At 39.4% G+C, this 16,871-nt stretch overlaps 1 protein-coding gene across 1 annotated transcript in view; it reads left to right on the forward strand.

The window, feature by feature from the left end:
* The window catches only part of LOC124721294 (cytosolic 10-formyltetrahydrofolate dehydrogenase), a 167,284-nt gene that overhangs the window by 57,070 nt on the left and 93,343 nt on the right, over window positions 1-16,871 (forward strand). The window lies entirely within an intron of this gene.

Genomic DNA, 16,871 nt, shown 5'->3' on the forward strand with positions numbered 1-16,871 from the left:
CCCCATACCATCACACCAGCTGATACGCCAGTATGGCGATGACGAATACATGCTTCCAATGTGCGTTCACCACGATGTCGCCAAACACGGATGCGACCATCATGATGCTGTAAACAGAACCTGGATTCATCCGAAAAAATGATGTTTTGCCATTCATGCACCCAGGTTCGTCGATGAGTACACCATTGCAGGCACTCCCGTCTGTGATGCAGCGTCAAGGGTAACCGCAGCCATGGTCTGCGAGCTGATAGTACATGCTGCTGCAAACGTCATCAAACTGTTCGTGCAGATGGTTGTTGTCTTGCAAACATCCCCATCTGTTGACTCAGGGATCGAGACGTGTCTGCACGATCTGTTACAGCTATGCGGATAAGATGCCTGTCATCTCGAATGCTAGTGATACGAGGCCGTTGGGATCCAGCATGGTGTTCCGTATTACCCTCCTGAACCCACTGATTCCATATTCTGCTAACAGTCATTGTATCTTGACCAACGCGAGCAGCAATGTCGCGATACGATAAACCGCAATCGCGATAGGCTACAATCTGACCTTTATCAAAGTTGGAAACGTGATGGTACGCATTTCTCCTCCTTACACGAGACATCACAACAACATTTCACCAAGCGAGGTGGTGCAGTTGTTAGCACACTGGACTCGTATTCGGGAGGACGATGGTTCAATCCCGCGTCCGGCCATCCTGATTTAGGTTTTCCGCGATTTCCCTAAATCGCTCCAGGCAAATGCCGGGATGGTTCCTTTGAAAGGGCATGGCCGACTTCCTTCCACGACCTTCCCTAATCTGATGAGACCGATGACCTCACTGTTTGGTCTCTCCCCCCAAACAATCCAATAAAAAAAAAACAACGTTTCACCTGGCAACGCCGGTCAACTGCTGTTTGTGTATGAGAAATCGGTTGGAAACTTTCCTCATGTCAGCACGTTGTAGGTGTCGCCACTGGTGCCAACCTTGTGTGAATGCTCTGAAAAGCTAATCATTTGCATATCACAGCATCTTCTTCCTGTCGGTTAAATTTCGCTTCTGTAGCATGTCATCTTTGTCATGTAGCAATTTTAATGGCCAGTAGTGTATATTAAAAATGAAGAAATTCCTCCACCTGTATATAAGGTGTCGATTTTATTTTGGCAACTAGTTTCAGTGTTATAAAACATCATCTTCAGGCCCACGAACTTGTTGACGTCATCAAGTGCGTGGGCCTGAAGATGATGTTTTTACAATGTTGAAACTAGTTGCCAAAATAAAATCGACACCTTAAATACAGATGGAGGAAATTCTTCATTTTTAATATAAATTTATACCAGCTGACATCCCACTGTCCTCCATTTTAACTATGGATGTATGAAGTTTGTTCAATAGATTTATGTAGCATTTGCCATTTACTGTTTGACCCTTTTCAGATAATCAAGCAGAAGAATCCTATTTACTCCCCAGAGAATACTGGCCATGAACTTCCCAGAAGTAAAATTGACATTACTTCTTTTGGCACAAGACCAGAAGACTCTAATCACTATTTTGAGTGATGTTTCATGTTTGGCATGGAAATGATGCTGAACACAATATGCTCAGATTAGAGTTTTTGAAAATATTTCTAAATAACTTTATATGGAGATGAAGATCGTTCTTTAATCCTCAAACATACACTATTTGTAGATTGCATGACACAGAATTGTGGACTTTTTCCTTTCTTTATATGCTTACTTTGTTTTCTCCTAATTATATTATGAACTATGGACCTTGCCAATGCTGGGGAGGCTTGTGTGCTTCAGGGATACAGATAGCTGTTCCATAGGTGCAACCACAATGGAGGGGGTATCTGTTGAGAGGCCAGACAAACGTGAAACATGTGGTTCCTGAAGAAGGGCAGCAGCCTTTTCAGTAGTTACAGGGACAACAGTCTGGATGATTGATTGATCAGGCCTTGTAACATCAACCAAAATGGCCTTGTGTGCTGGTACTGCGAACGGCTGAAAGCAAGGAGAAGCTACAGCCATAATTTTTTCTGAGGGTATGCAGCTCTACTATGTGGTTAAATGATGATGGCATTCTCTTGGGTAAAATATTCCAATCTCCGGGTGGGGACTACTCAGGAGGTAGTCATCATCAGACGAAACAAAACTGCCATTCTACAGATCAGAGCATGGAATGTCAGATCCCTTAATCCAGCAGGTAGGTTAGAAAATTTGGAAAGAGAAATGGATGGGTTAAAGTTACATATAGTGGGAATTAATGAAGTTCGGTGGCAGGAGGAACAAGACTTCTGGTCAGGTGAATACAAGTTTGTAAATACGAAATCAGATAGGGGTAATGCAGTAGTAGGTTTAATAATGAGTAAAAAAAATAGAAACATGGTTAAGCCACTATGAACAGCATAGTGAACACATTATTGTAACCAAGACTGACATGAAGCCCACACCCACCACAGTAGTACAAGTTTATATGCCGACTAGCACCGCAGATGAGGAGGAGACTGAAGAAATGTATGATGAGATAAAAGAAATTATTCAGATAGTTTAGGGAGATGAAAATTTAATTGTGATGTGGAATTTGATTGTAGGAAAAGGAAGGGAAGGAAAAGTGGTATGTGCATATGGACTGGGAGAAAGGAATGAAAGAGCAATCTGCCTAGTAGAATTTTGCACAGATCATTATTTAATCATAGCTAACACTTGGTTTAAGAATCATGAAAGAAGGTACTATACTTGGAAGAGATCTGGAGATATCGGAATGTTTCAGATTGATCGTATAATGGTTAGACAGAGAATTAGGAACCAGATTTTAAATTGTAAGACATTTCCAGGGGCAGATGTGGACTCTGGCCACAATTTATTTTGTTATGAACTGCAAAAATGCAGGAATTTAAGCAGATGGGACCTGGATAAACTGAAAGAACCAGTGGTTGTAGAGGGTTTCAGAGGGAGCATTAGGGAATGATTGACAAGAACAGGGGAAAGGATTATAGAAGAAGAATGGATAGCTTTGAGAGGTGAAATAGTGAAGGCAGCAGAGAATCAAGTAGTTAAAAAGATCAGGGCTAGTAGAAATCCTTTGGTAACACAAGAGATATTGAATTTAATCAATGAAAGGAGAAAATATAAAAATGCAATAAATGGAGCAGGTGAAAGAGGGTACAAATGCCTAAAAAATGAGATTGGCAGGAAGTGCAAAATGGCTAAGCAGGAATAGCTAGGGGGTGAATGTAAGGGTGTAGAACCATATATCACTAGTGGTAAGATGGATAATGCCTACAGGAAAATTAAAGAGACCTTTGGAGAAAAGAGAACCTGTATGAATATGAAGAACACAGATGGTAAACCAGTCCTAAGCAAAGAAGGGAAAGCAGATGGGTGGAAGGAGTATATAGAGGGTCTATACAAAGGAGATGCACTTGAGGGCAATATTATGAAAATGGAAGAGAATATAGAGGAAGATGAGAAGGGACATATGATACTGTGTGAAGAATTTGACAAAGTACTGAAAGACCTAGGTTGAAACAAGGCCTCGGGAGTAGACAACATTCCGTTAGAGCTACTGATAGCCTTGGGAGAGCCAACCATGACATAACTCTTTCATCTAGTGAGCAAGATTTACAAGACAGGTGAAATACCCTCAGATTTCAACAAGAATATAATAATTCCAATCCCAAAGAAAGCAGGTGTTGACAGGTGTGAAAATTACTGAACTAACTGTTGCAAAATGCTAACATGAATTATTTACAGAAGAACGGAAAAACTGCTAGATGCTGACCTTGGGGAAGATCAGTTTGGATTCTGGAGAAATGTAGGAACACTCGAGGCAATTCTGACCCTACGACTTCTCATAGAAGATAAGTTATGGAAAGGCAAACCAACGTTGACAGCATTTGTAGACTTGGAGAAAGCTCCTGACAGTGTTGACTGGAATTCTCTCTTTCAAATTCTAAAGGTGGCAGAGGTAAAATACAGAGAGAAAAAAGGCTATTTACAATTTGTACAGAAACCAGAGGGCAGTTATAACAGTCAAGGGGCACAAAATGGAAGCAGTGGTTGAGAAGAGAGTGAGACAGGATTGTAGATTATCCCCAATGTTATTCAGTCTGCACATTGAAAAAGCAGTAAAGGAAACAAAAGAAACATTTAGAGTAGGAATTAAAGTCCAGGAGAAGGAAATAAAAGCTTTGAGGTTTGCCGATGACATTGCAATTTTGGCAGAGACAGCAAAGGACTTGGAGGAGCAGTTGAACAGAATGGACAGTATCCTGAAAGGAGGATATAAGATGAACATCAACAAAAGCAAAACGATAATAATGGAATGTAGCCGAATTAAATCAGGTGATGCTGAGGCAATTACATTAGGAAATGAGACACTTAAAGTATTAGATGAGTTTTGTTATTTGGGAAGCAAAATAACTCATGAAATCAAAGTAGGGAGGATGTAAAATGTAGACTGACAATGGCTAGGAAAGCGTCTCTGAAGAAGAGAAATTTGTTAACGTTGAGTATAGATTGAAGTGTCAGGAAGTCCTTTCTGAAAGTATTTGAGTGGGATGTAGCCACATATGGAAGTGAAATGTGCATGATAAGTAGTTTAGACAAAAAAGAATAGAAGTTTTTGAAATGCAGTGCTATGGAAGAATGCTGAAGATTGGATGGGTAGCTCACACAACTAATGAGGAGGTACTGAATAGAATGGAGGAGAAGAGAAATTTGTGGTACAACCTGACCAAAAGAAGGGATCTGTTGGTAGGACACATTCTGAGACATCAAGGGATCACCAATTTAGTACTGGAGAGAAGTGTGTGGGGTAAAAATCATAGAGGAAGAGCAAGAGATGAACACAGTAAGCAGATTCAGAGGGATGTAGGTTGCAGTAGTTACTTGGAAATGATGAGGCTTGCACGGGATGGAGTAGCATGGAGAGCTGCATCAAACCGGTCTTCAGACTGAACATCACAACAATAATTATATTAGCAAAGGTGTAAACTAATTTCAGAAAAAGAGAAAGGCTCTTCCTTAATATGATGGTAAAACAAAACAAATGTTACATATCAATTTTATTTAAGTATTAATAAAATGTCAAGTGAAAAAGATCTATATGAAATAGTAACCAGTATTATTTTCTTACCAAGAAACATCTCTTTCAAGAAAGGAATCCTCTTGGATTACCAAATCTGTAAAAACTTTTGCATATTTATCAGGGAATGCACTACAAGCTATCAAATGCCATTAGAAATGAACAAAAATGTCTGTCTGTGGCTGTTTTTGTCCATCAATGCTGAGGTAGTGTAAGTCATCAGTGTTAGATTGCTGCACAATGTAGATAAGCATTTTCTGTGCACATATTCTGATCGGAATTCATGAACTGCAAGAAAGCTTTGGCATAAGATTTTTGCATATCACTGCTGCCACAACTTTAATAATGCTTGGAGCACAGTGTTTTAAGGACAATACTTGATGGATTCTCTACTCATTGGTAACATTTTTGTGGGTTACTTTTATGTATCAGTCTTATTGTTGTAAATTGGCTTACATATTTCCTAATTTTGGGACTTTTTGTAATATAATTACGTCCTCCATTGCATGCAACCACCAAAAAAATATGTTTTTGAGACAGAAATGTTTTATTGCTTTAGATTCTTTGTGACTATTTTATACTTTGTCAGATTTTGTTAGTTTCCTTATGCTTTTTCGAACATTTGCCAAGATAGTTGGCTTTGCAGTTCCACTTAATGAGTAGAATATATAGTACACACTTAGTACACACTAGAAGTAATATCAGTACTAAGTGTCTGTGAATGTATCCAAGATCTTTATATTATGAAACACACTATCAAGATTAGAAAAAATGAATCAAAATGAAATTTAACTGTTTAGATTCATCTCTGTCTATCGTCACCATCAGATGCCAGTTTTCATGAACCCATAAAACATAGCAAGTGATTGATAAGGTGGCCTTCGACTGTGAAAGTGGGATAGGTGTCATGTACTGTATGTTAATTCAGGTATCAGAAATAATAAATTAATGTTGACACATTTTTCATTGCAAATCTAAAATTTTAAGAAAAGAACTAGTCAGTCTGACATATTTGTTCTCTGACAGGAAACGGACTCCATATTGAGGCTGGATATGAAAATATTTGAGCAAGACTAATTTTCAAGAACAACTTGAAGCACTTAATTATAATTTTTATCCAGATACTAAATTTAGCTACTGACATCTTAAAAACATGCAGAGAGACCTGGCTTCTTACTGTTTTTAATTGTAACTTCTACAGGATAATTAATTTTGTGGAATTATCAAAAGTCAATTTTGTGTGTATTGGACAGTGAATTAAAAAAGTGTCTTGTGTTTGTGTGGAAACAAACGCTGGTTTGTTAGGTGTAATAACAACACATGTGGCTGTTGTGTGTCATTCAAAATTAAATGATTTTTCAACTGATGACTGCAACATTTGTCAAATGCACATTTAAATGAGTTTCGATTTTAGCAATAATTTGAGGGTATGCACTGTGAAAATGTGTAATGCAATCAATGCATGAAAATCATTTATTTAGGAAATTGAGAGAAATAAAGAAACAAAATGTTCCAATCTCCAGCATGTCCTTCATAATACTCTCCCATAAATATGCAACATGCTCTTTGTAATAGTTACAGGATTTCATGCATGCTTGGAGAATTTCAGATGTCATATTGCTCACCATCCTTGTATGATGGAGGAATTTGAGGACTAGTTTGCAGTTTACTGCAAATCACAAGCAGAAAAGAATTATTTCTTCTGAATGAAAATGTATCTTAAAACAAGTTTGATTAGAAGTGTCTTTATTATGGGACCTGCAGGATATATTATGTCATGGTAGGACATTATGCAGAGAATTAGTATACAGTATGGTGCTTGATACGTTATTTTTGTACACGCTTCAAAAAAAGTTTTGCATCACCATGGTTTCAAGTGTGCTGGAACCTGTACAGAAAATTGAAACAGACATCAAGATAAACATCATTTCCGCCCTCTGTATTGCTCATGAAAACCACACATTGCATGTTGTACCACCATACAGCGAGACCTTCAGAGGTGGTGGTTCAGATTGCTGTACACGCCGGTACCCCTGATACCCAGTAGCAAATCCTCTTGCGCTGATGCATGCCTGTATTCATCGTGGCATACTATCCACAAGTTCATCAAGGCATTGTTGGTCCAGATTGTCCCACTCCTCAATGGCAATTCAGCGTAGATCCCTCAGAGTGGTTGGTGGGTCACATCGTCCATAAACAACCCATTTCAATCTATGCCAGGCACGTTCAATAGGTTTCATGTCTGGAGAACATGCTAGTTACTCTAGTTGAGTGATGTCATTGTCCTGAAGGAAGTCATTTACAAGATGGGCACGATGGGGGTGCGAATTGTTGTCCATGAAGACGAATGCTTTGCCAATATGCTGCCAATATGGTTGCACTATCGATCAGAGGATGGCATTCACGTATCATACAGCCGTTATGGCACCTTCCATGACCACCAGCAGCGTACGTTGGCCCCACATAATGCCACCCCAAAACAGCAGGGAACCTACACCTTGCTGCACTCACTGGACTGTGTGTCTAAGGCCTTCAGCCTGACTGGTTTGCTTCCAAACACGTCTCCGATGATTGTCTGGTTGAATGCATATGTGACACTCATCGGTGAAAAGAACATGATGCCAGTCCTGAGCGATCGATTTGGCATGTTGTTGGACCCATCTGTACTGCGCTGCATGGTGTCGTGGTTGCAAAGATGGACGTCGGGAATGAAGTTGCGCATCATGCAGCCTGTTGCGCACCATTTGAGTCGTAACATGACATCCTGTGGCTGCACAAAAAGCGTTATTCAACATGGTGGCGTCGCTGTCTGGTTTTCTCAGAGTTATAATCCATAGGTAGCGGTCATCCACTGCAGTAGTAGCCCTTGGGCAGCATGGGCGAGGCATGTCATTCACAGTTTCTTTCTCTCTATATCTCCTCCATATCTGAACAACATCACTTTGGTTCACTACGAGAAGCCTGGACACTTCCCTTATTGAGAGCCCTTCCTGGCACAAAGTAACAATGCAGACGCGATTGAACCATGGTATTGACCATCTAGGCATGGCTGAACTTCAGACAACACTAGAAGTGTACCTCCTTCCTGGTGGAATGACTGGAACTGATTGGCTGTTGGACTCTCTACACCTAATAGGCACTGCTCATGCATGGTTGTTTCCATCTTTGGGTGGGTTTAGTGATTTCTCTGAACAGTCAAAGGAACTGTGTCTGTGATACTATATCCACATTTTCGCTTTTTTTTTCTCTTTATCAGTGCATCTTCAAACAATCACTTTTATTTATATTTTACATAAAATACAATTTTCAAAGGTTTTTTATGTTGGATATTGTACTCACATCTTGATGTTGTAGATGGAAACAATATGGAAACAATAAAACTTTGAGTAAACTATTACTGCCACCCGTAGTTTTTGGATGTAATATTTTTTGATTAATGTTTTAAAGTTGTTCAAAGATTTGATGTTGCACATATATAAGTATTTGTTTTTAGTACTTCGACAGTCATAGAGATTCCAACTTTGATAGCTAGTTGTTTATTATATTTTTGTTGTTGGTGGGTCATGTATCTATGGAACTGTTATTGATGTATTTGTAATCTCTGGGTAATGGATAAACAAAACACCAGAGATTAAAAACACATCAATAACAGTTCGATGGATACATGACCTGCAACAGCATAAATATCTTTGGGTAAACAACTAGTTATGAAACTTGAATTTCTATGATTGTCAAAATATGAAAAAATGTATTATAATATGCATGCAACATTAAATCATCGAAAAACTTTAAAATGTTAGTGTAAAAATAATACATCTAACAACACCGGACAGCAATCATAGTATACTTAAAGTAGACATATGTCCATCTACAACAAGATGATGTGAGTACAATGTCCAATGTAAAAAAAAACCTTTGTACATTTTGTACTACATAAAATTTAAATAAATGTGATTGTTAGCACATGTACTGATGAAGGCAATAATGCTGAAATAAACTTATATATAAAAATAAAATATCAAGCTGCGTACTGTCTGCTAATTCCCTGCATAAGTTTGACTATGCTAGAGACATGACAGGGGGGTCTGGAATTTACAGTAATAGGAATACTTCTCAGTTATGAAGCCAGTATGTGAAAACTGTGAAACTCAAGTCCTAAATATGAGACAATACAGTATTTCATCTTCATGTTGTAAAGTGACTGACATGTACAGAAAAGCCCCATTTAAATATGTAAGGAAAGTGAGAAGTTGATGTTGTAAGTGTAATGTTTGTAATAGCTTGTATTTATTGTTTTGTTTATTTGATTTATGTAATGATTACTGTACACTGAAAATTCTGTGCTGTGCAGTTTTTGATTAGCGAGGATTTCAGTTGACTTTTATGTTTGATGTTGATAATTGGAAACATGAATTGTAACTTCAGTAATCTTGGGTTTCATTGTGGAAATGCTTGCTAAGAAATACTGAGTGTCATTTAATTTGTTTTGTATCAGTTAAATTAATTAGCTCCTTTGTAGTATTAGTGATCATGTCCTGAAATTCATGATGGATCCAAATTCTTGTCTAGAGAACAGAATTTTAAAAAAAATTATCTTTAGTTACTCTTGTGGTTTTATGTATCACATTAAAGTTTTCGTTCATTTTTAGCATAAGTTGAAATAATACATCATTATGTTCCTTACTATAAACTCTAGAATTGTTACTATCGACATTCACAATATTAACCTAAATTGGTCCTGCATCCTCTATCACACTCCCATTTTTACTGGTATCAGCCATTTCAAAATAAGTCACTAAACAGTGTCTAACAGTTCTCAAATTTATCACAATAGAAAAATTAAATCCATAGTTATTCTCCAAAATATCGAACTCTCTCTAAATTCAACTGAAACTCGCCATGTGCTTCTATGAAGGTCATTGACTGCATCCTAAGACTCCATCGAAAGGTTTTCTGACATGGTTGTCACTTAACACTCCCCACTCGGGTGTCTGAGTGTCTTCTGGTGTCCTAATAACCGCTGCTAGCATCGTTGTTACTCTGTGACTGTTCTGGTCAATATGAATTTAACCTTGAGGATTTTGATTATAATCATAAAATGTTTCTATTTGAATTGTTAACATAATTTTAGCTTGGCCATCTCAGTTTATTAAATGATGAAAACAAACAAAATTCACTTTGACAAACGTGAAAAAATTAAAAAAATGCTACATAAATGACAATACCCTGTGCCACAGTCTAATTGATTAGTTTAATATCAGAACTCCCTCCATAAGCAAGGGCATGATCAAGGGTATGTTGGTGGTAGTAACGGGAGTCTGCAGACGTGAGTTTGAGGATGTTAAGGACATCTCAAAAAGAAAGATTCATGGCTCCAGAATCAAATAGAGATGGAGTTAATTACAGAAAAGGAAATTTCACTCAAAACACTATCAATGACATCCTTTTTGAAGATGAAAGACATAGTAGAATTAACTGCCACAAAGAAAGGAGAATTTTGTGAATTATTGAGATGTTATTCAGACATTTTCTACCAAAAACTGGAACTTGTAAAAGGATGTGTCTGTTACTTAAAGGTTAAAGAGCATGAACTGTTCTTAATTAAGAGTTATCCAACTCCATCAGCAAAGAAGTGGGCGCGTGATGGAATTTGTTGCATGTTAAATAACAGCACCATAGAGTGCTCAGAGAGTGAATATTGCAGTCTAATGCATGTTGTCAGTAAGAAAAATGTGTTTGTCAGAAATGTCATTGATTCAAGAGACATAAACTTCACTCATGCTCATAAATTAAGGTCAATTGCAGAATGTGATGTCACACAACGTGGCACTACACAAAACTGGCACTAAAAGCAAAGGCACATAGGTAACGCACATGACACAGATCTGTAAGTCCACGCTATTGGTGATAAATTGAGAAAACTGTCCCGAAACACATGTGCTACAAAATGCCACTGTTTCCTGCGCATGTACCCCGACGTCAATATGGGATATGATCACCATGCACACGTACACAGGCCTCACAACGGGTTGGCATACTCTGGATCCAGTGGTCAAGCAGCTGTTGGAGTATAGCCTCCCATTCGTGCACTAGTGCCTGTCGGAGCTCTTGAAGTGTCCTAGGGGTTTGAAGACATGCAGCGATACGTCAACCGAGAGCATCCCAGATGTGCTCGATGGGATTTAGGTGTGGAGAACAGGCAGGCCACTGTATTCACCTGATATCTTCTGTTTCAAGTTACTCCTCCACAATGGCAGCTTAGTGGGGCTGTGCGTTACAGTTCCTCTGTCAAAGACATGCAGGTATGTACATGCATCAATCATAATCCCACCCCACACTATCAAACAATGACCTCCATACAGGTCCCTTTCAAGGACATTAGGAGGTTGGTATCTGGTTCCTGGTTCATGCCAGATGAAAACCCGGCGAGAATCACTGTTCAGACTATACCTGGGACCACTGTTCCAATGACCATGTACTGTGTTCTTGACACCAGGCTTTATGGGCTCTTCTGTGAGCAGGGCTCAGTGGAATGCCCCTTACAGGTCTCCAGGTGAATAAACCATGTCTGTTCAGTTGTCTGCAGACTGTGTGTCTAGAGACAACTGTTCCAGTGGCTGCGATAAGGTCCCGAGCAAGGCTACCTTCAGTGCTCCATGGCCGTCTGCGGGCACTGATGGTGAGATATTGGTCTTCTTGTGGTGTTGAACACTGTGAACGTCCCGTACTGTAGCACCTGGACAAGTTTCCTGTCTGCTGGAATCATTGCCATAATCTTGAGATCACACTTTGTGGCACACGGAGGTCCCGTGCTACGACCTGCTGTGTTTGACCAGCCTCCAGTCACCCTAGTATTCTACCCCTCATAACGTCATCAATATGTGTTCTCTGAGCCATTTTCAACACACAGTCACCATTAGCACATGTGAAAACGTCTGCACACTTACTCACTGCACTGTACTCTGACATGCACCAACACATCTCTGCATATGTGGACTGCTGCCAGCGCCACCGTGCGACGACCACAGGTCAAATGCACTGCATGGTAACATTCCGAGGTGATTTAAACTCGCAAACCGCCCACCTGAGCGTTGTTTCGCCATGTTCAGCATTATCCTTAATTTATGAACAAGAGTGTATATTACAAGGGGCAGTCAAATGCAAATGAGACAGATGGAAAAAAGTAGATAAACTTTTTATTATTTCAAAAGTAATCACCATAACTACTAATACATTTATCCCACTGTGAGATAAGATGGTCAATGCCTCAATGGAAAAATGCTTGCAGTTGCCTACAGAACTAGGATTGTACCCAGGCATATGCCTCTTTGTCCAAAGCAAATCAACAGCTACAAGTATCTTTCTTCAGAGTTCCAAAAACATGGAAATTGCACGGGGAAGAGATGAGAACTGTATGGAGGATGTGTAAGGGGTTCCAAAAGAAACTTTTGCAATGGACTCGGAACAACTTTCGCGACATGTGGGCAAGGCTTGTAACTTTATTCTTCTCATGCAATTGGATTTAGTAAACTGTGAACTATGTTCCATTTGTTATGCTTGCATGATTTTATCTTCCTACTGATATTAGTAAAATTGGTCATGTATGATGGAATTTTTACACAATTATGATGGCTTATTATGCTTGTGAATAATGAGCTATTTATAATACTGGGTCATTCTAACCTAACATTAGTGACTTAAAAACATGTACTGATTTTTTTACTGTTTGATGTAATGATTTTCCAGTTCTGTGTTTTTTCTATTCCTTACCTTACATTTTTAGTAAAATACCTTTGTTATATACACTGCTTTTTAAGATTTTCGTGAGTTTCATGTTTTTGAGTAATGTGATGTTACCTTTTAAGCATTTTGTTAGGTACCTTAAGCTGATTTTATATGAAATTCCATTTTTTTCAATTAATTATGATACAGTTCACAGAACTAAAACGTCTCTTCACTTTTTTTTTTGCTTGAATTTACTATTTTGAATCACTAGCTATTTTTTCCTTTTGTCTGAGAATGGTGGTTCATGGTGTGGGTTCCTGTAGTCATGTCCTAGTTCATGAACCACGGGCAACATATGAGTGGCCAAGTAAGTGGTCCCGACAGTCGAGATACCAGTTACTTTGGAAGAAGGCTGGGCATCTCGGACATATTCTGAGTCGTGGTCACCATTGTGCTCATACGGCAAAGACTACCAAATCCACCGGTTAGTCCCTCAACTGTTAGGGGTAAAACCCAATGGGACTCGGGGCAAGTAAGGCTAGCAACCTGCTTCCCTGGTACTTTAAATATGATGCTGGCAACAACCAGAGCAAAATACCTTCGACCTTAGGAGGTGACGGAGTCCCACCTCTAACTGACAAACCAGGAACTTCTAAGATACGACTTGGCAAACAAATGGTAATGAGACAGGGAGCTATTAATATCAATGGGGGCTACTCTGGGAAGAAGCTAGAGCTGGCAGAGGTTCCAAGTAAGATGGGGCTGGACGTTTTAGCTGTTACTGACATTCGGGTAAGGGGTGAGAAAGCAGGAATAGCACAATGGGGTGTAGGGCTTTACATCAGGAAAGAAATGGAACCCAGCGTAGTTGCAATAAGGTATGTAAACAAACGGCTGATGTGGATAGATTTGACAGTGTCTAGCAAGAAAATTAGGATTGTCAGTATATTCGCATTGTGAAGGGACAGGTCAAGATAAGATGGATAGTTTTTATGAGGCATTCAGTGATGTAGTTGTTAGAGTAAAGGACAAGGACAGTGTTCTGCTCATAGGGGATTTTAGTGCCAGGATTGGAAATCGAACGGAGGGGTATGAAAAGGTTATGGGTAAATTTGGAGAGGATATGGAGGCCAACAGGAACGGGAAACAACTCTTGGATTTCTGTGCCAGTATGGGCTTTGTAATCACAAACTCCTTTTCTAAACATAAGAACATTCACCGGTATACTTGGGAAGGCAGGGGAACCAGATCTGTCATTGACTATATAATAACAGATCAGGAATTCAGGAAGGCTGTGAGGGACACACGTGTATTCAGGGGATTCTTTGATGACACTGATCATTATTTAATATGCAGTGAAATTGGGATTGTGAGGCCGAAAGTGCAGGAGGTCAGGTCCATATGTAGGAGGATAAGAGTGGAGAAACTTCAGGATAAGGAAATCAGGCACAAGTACATAACAGCGATCTCAGAAAGGTACCAGTTAGTTGAATGTAGTCAATTACAGTCATTGGAAAAGGAATGGACAAGGTACAGGGACACAGTACTAGAAGTGGCCAAAGAATGTCTTGGAACAGTAGTGTGTAAAAGTAGGATGAAGCAAACAGCTTGGTGGAATGACACAGTCAAGGCAGCCTGTAAAAGGAAAAAGAAGGCGTATCAAAAATGGCTACATACTAGAACTCGGGTAGACAGAGAAAGTTATGTTGAAGAAAGAAAGAAACAAAGCCAAACAGATAATTGCAGCATCCAAGAAGAAATCTTGGGAAGACTTTGGAAACAGGTTGGAGACTATGGGTCAAGCTGATGGAAAACCATTCTGTAGTGTAATTAGCAGTCTTCGAAAGGGAGGTAAGAAGGAAATGACAAGTATTTTGGACAGGTGAGGAAAACTGCTGGTAAATCCTGTGAATGCCTTGGGCAGATGGAGGGAATATTTTGAAGAGTTGCTCAATGTAGGTGAAAATACGATCAGTAATGTTTCAGATTTCAAGGTAGAATGGGATAGGAATGATGATGGAAATAGGATCACATTTGAGGAAGTGGATAAAATGGTCAATAGGTTGCAGTGCAATAAAGCAGCTGGGGTGGATGAAATTAAGTTGTAACTCATCAAATACAGTGGAATGTCAGGTCTTAAATGGCTACACAGGATAATTGAAATGGCCTGGGAGTCGGGACAGGTTCCATTAGACTGGACAAAAGCAGTAATCACACCAATCTTTAAACATGGAAACAGAAAAGATTGTAACAACTACAGAGGTATCTCTTTAATCAGTGTTGTGGGTAAAATCTTCTCAGGTATTGTTGAAAGGAAAGTGCGAGTATTAGTTGAGGACCAATTGGACGAAAATCAGTGTGGGTTTAGGCCTCTTAGAGGTTGTCGGGACCAGATCTTTAGCTTACGGCAAATAATGGAGAAGTGTTATGAGTGGAACAGGGAATTGTATCTATGCTTTATAGATCTAGAAAAGGCATATGACCGTGTTCCTAGGAGGAAGTTATTGTCTGTTCTACAAGATTATGGAATAGGAGGCAAACTTTTGCAAGCAATTAAAGGTCTTTACATGGCTAGTGAGGCAGCAGTTAGAGTTGACGGTAAATTGAGTTCATGGTTCAGAGTAGTTTCAGGGGTAAGACAAGGCTGCAACCTGTCTCCACTGTTGTTCATATTATTCATGGATCATATGTTGAAAACAATAGACTGGCTGGGTGAGATTAAGATATGTGAACACAAAATAAGCAGTCTTGCATATGCGGATGACTTAGTTGTGATGGCAGATTCGATTGATAGTTTGCAAAGTAATATTTCAGAGCTAGATCAGAAATGTAAGACTATGGTATGAAGATTAGCATCTCCAAAACGAAAGTAATGTCAGTGGGAAAGAAATATAAACAGATTGAGTGCCAAATTGGAGGAACAAAGTTATAACAGGTGGACGGTTTCAGGTACTTAGGATGCATATTCTCACAGGATGGCAACATAGTGAAAGAACTGGAAGTGAGGTGTAGCAAAGCTAATGCAGTGAGCGCTCAGCTACGATCTACTCTCTTCTGCAAGAAGGAAGTCAGTACCAAGACTAAGTTATCTGTGCACCGTTCAATCTTTCGACCAACTTTGTTGTATGGGAGCGGAAGGTGGGTGGATTCAGGTTACCTTATCAACAAGGTTGAGGTTATGGATATGAAAGTAGCTAGGATGATTGCAGGTACCAGTAGACGGGAACAATGGCAGGGGGGTGTCCACAATGAGGAAATCAAAGAAAAACTGGGAATGAACTCTATAGATGTAGCAGTCAGGGCGAACAGGCTTAGACGGTGGGGTCATGTTACACGCATGGGAGAAGCAAGGCTACCAAAGAGACTCATGGGTTCAGCAGTGGAGGGTAGGAGGAGTCGGGGCAGACCAAGGAGAAGGTACCTGGATTTGGTTAAGAATGATTTTGAAGTAATAGGTTTAACATCAGAAGAGGCACCAATGTTAGCACTGAATAGGGGATCATGGAGGAATTTTATAAGGGGGCTATGCTCCAGACTGAACGCTGAAAGGCATAATCAGGTTTAAATGATGATGATGATGATGATGATGATGATGATGATGTCTGAGAATGTGAGCATACTATGCTCATGGTAGGATTTATTTATTGTTTGGTTTATTTAATTATTGCTGTGCACCTGTTAATGGTTATACAGGCAGAATAGCCCAGAATAGTAATGTGCCAGCAAAACCAATAAACGCTACAGACAATATGAACTTCTCATCACTAATGGTTCTGGCTGTGCAGGGTATGTGGTAGTGTGTGTGCTAACACAGATTGAGTAGTGATTGTAAGTGCCTAGCTTGCACTTGGTTGGAATCACTCTCACACTTATTGAAATAATTTTTATATTGAACTTAATTAAAATATGATTTCATATACTATCAAACAATCAAAACTCCTGATTGGAATATCAACAATATAAGGAGAAGATAGACTGCTACTTACCACAAAGATGACACATTAAGTTCCAGATAGGTGCAGTCAAAAGACACTTACACATTAGTTTTTGCCCAGAAAAGGAAACGCATACACATTC

This window comes from Schistocerca piceifrons, chromosome X (genome assembly GCF_021461385.2).
Source record: "Schistocerca piceifrons isolate TAMUIC-IGC-003096 chromosome X, iqSchPice1.1, whole genome shotgun sequence".
In the NCBI taxonomy this organism is placed as follows: Eukaryota; Metazoa; Arthropoda; class Insecta; order Orthoptera; family Acrididae; genus Schistocerca; species Schistocerca piceifrons.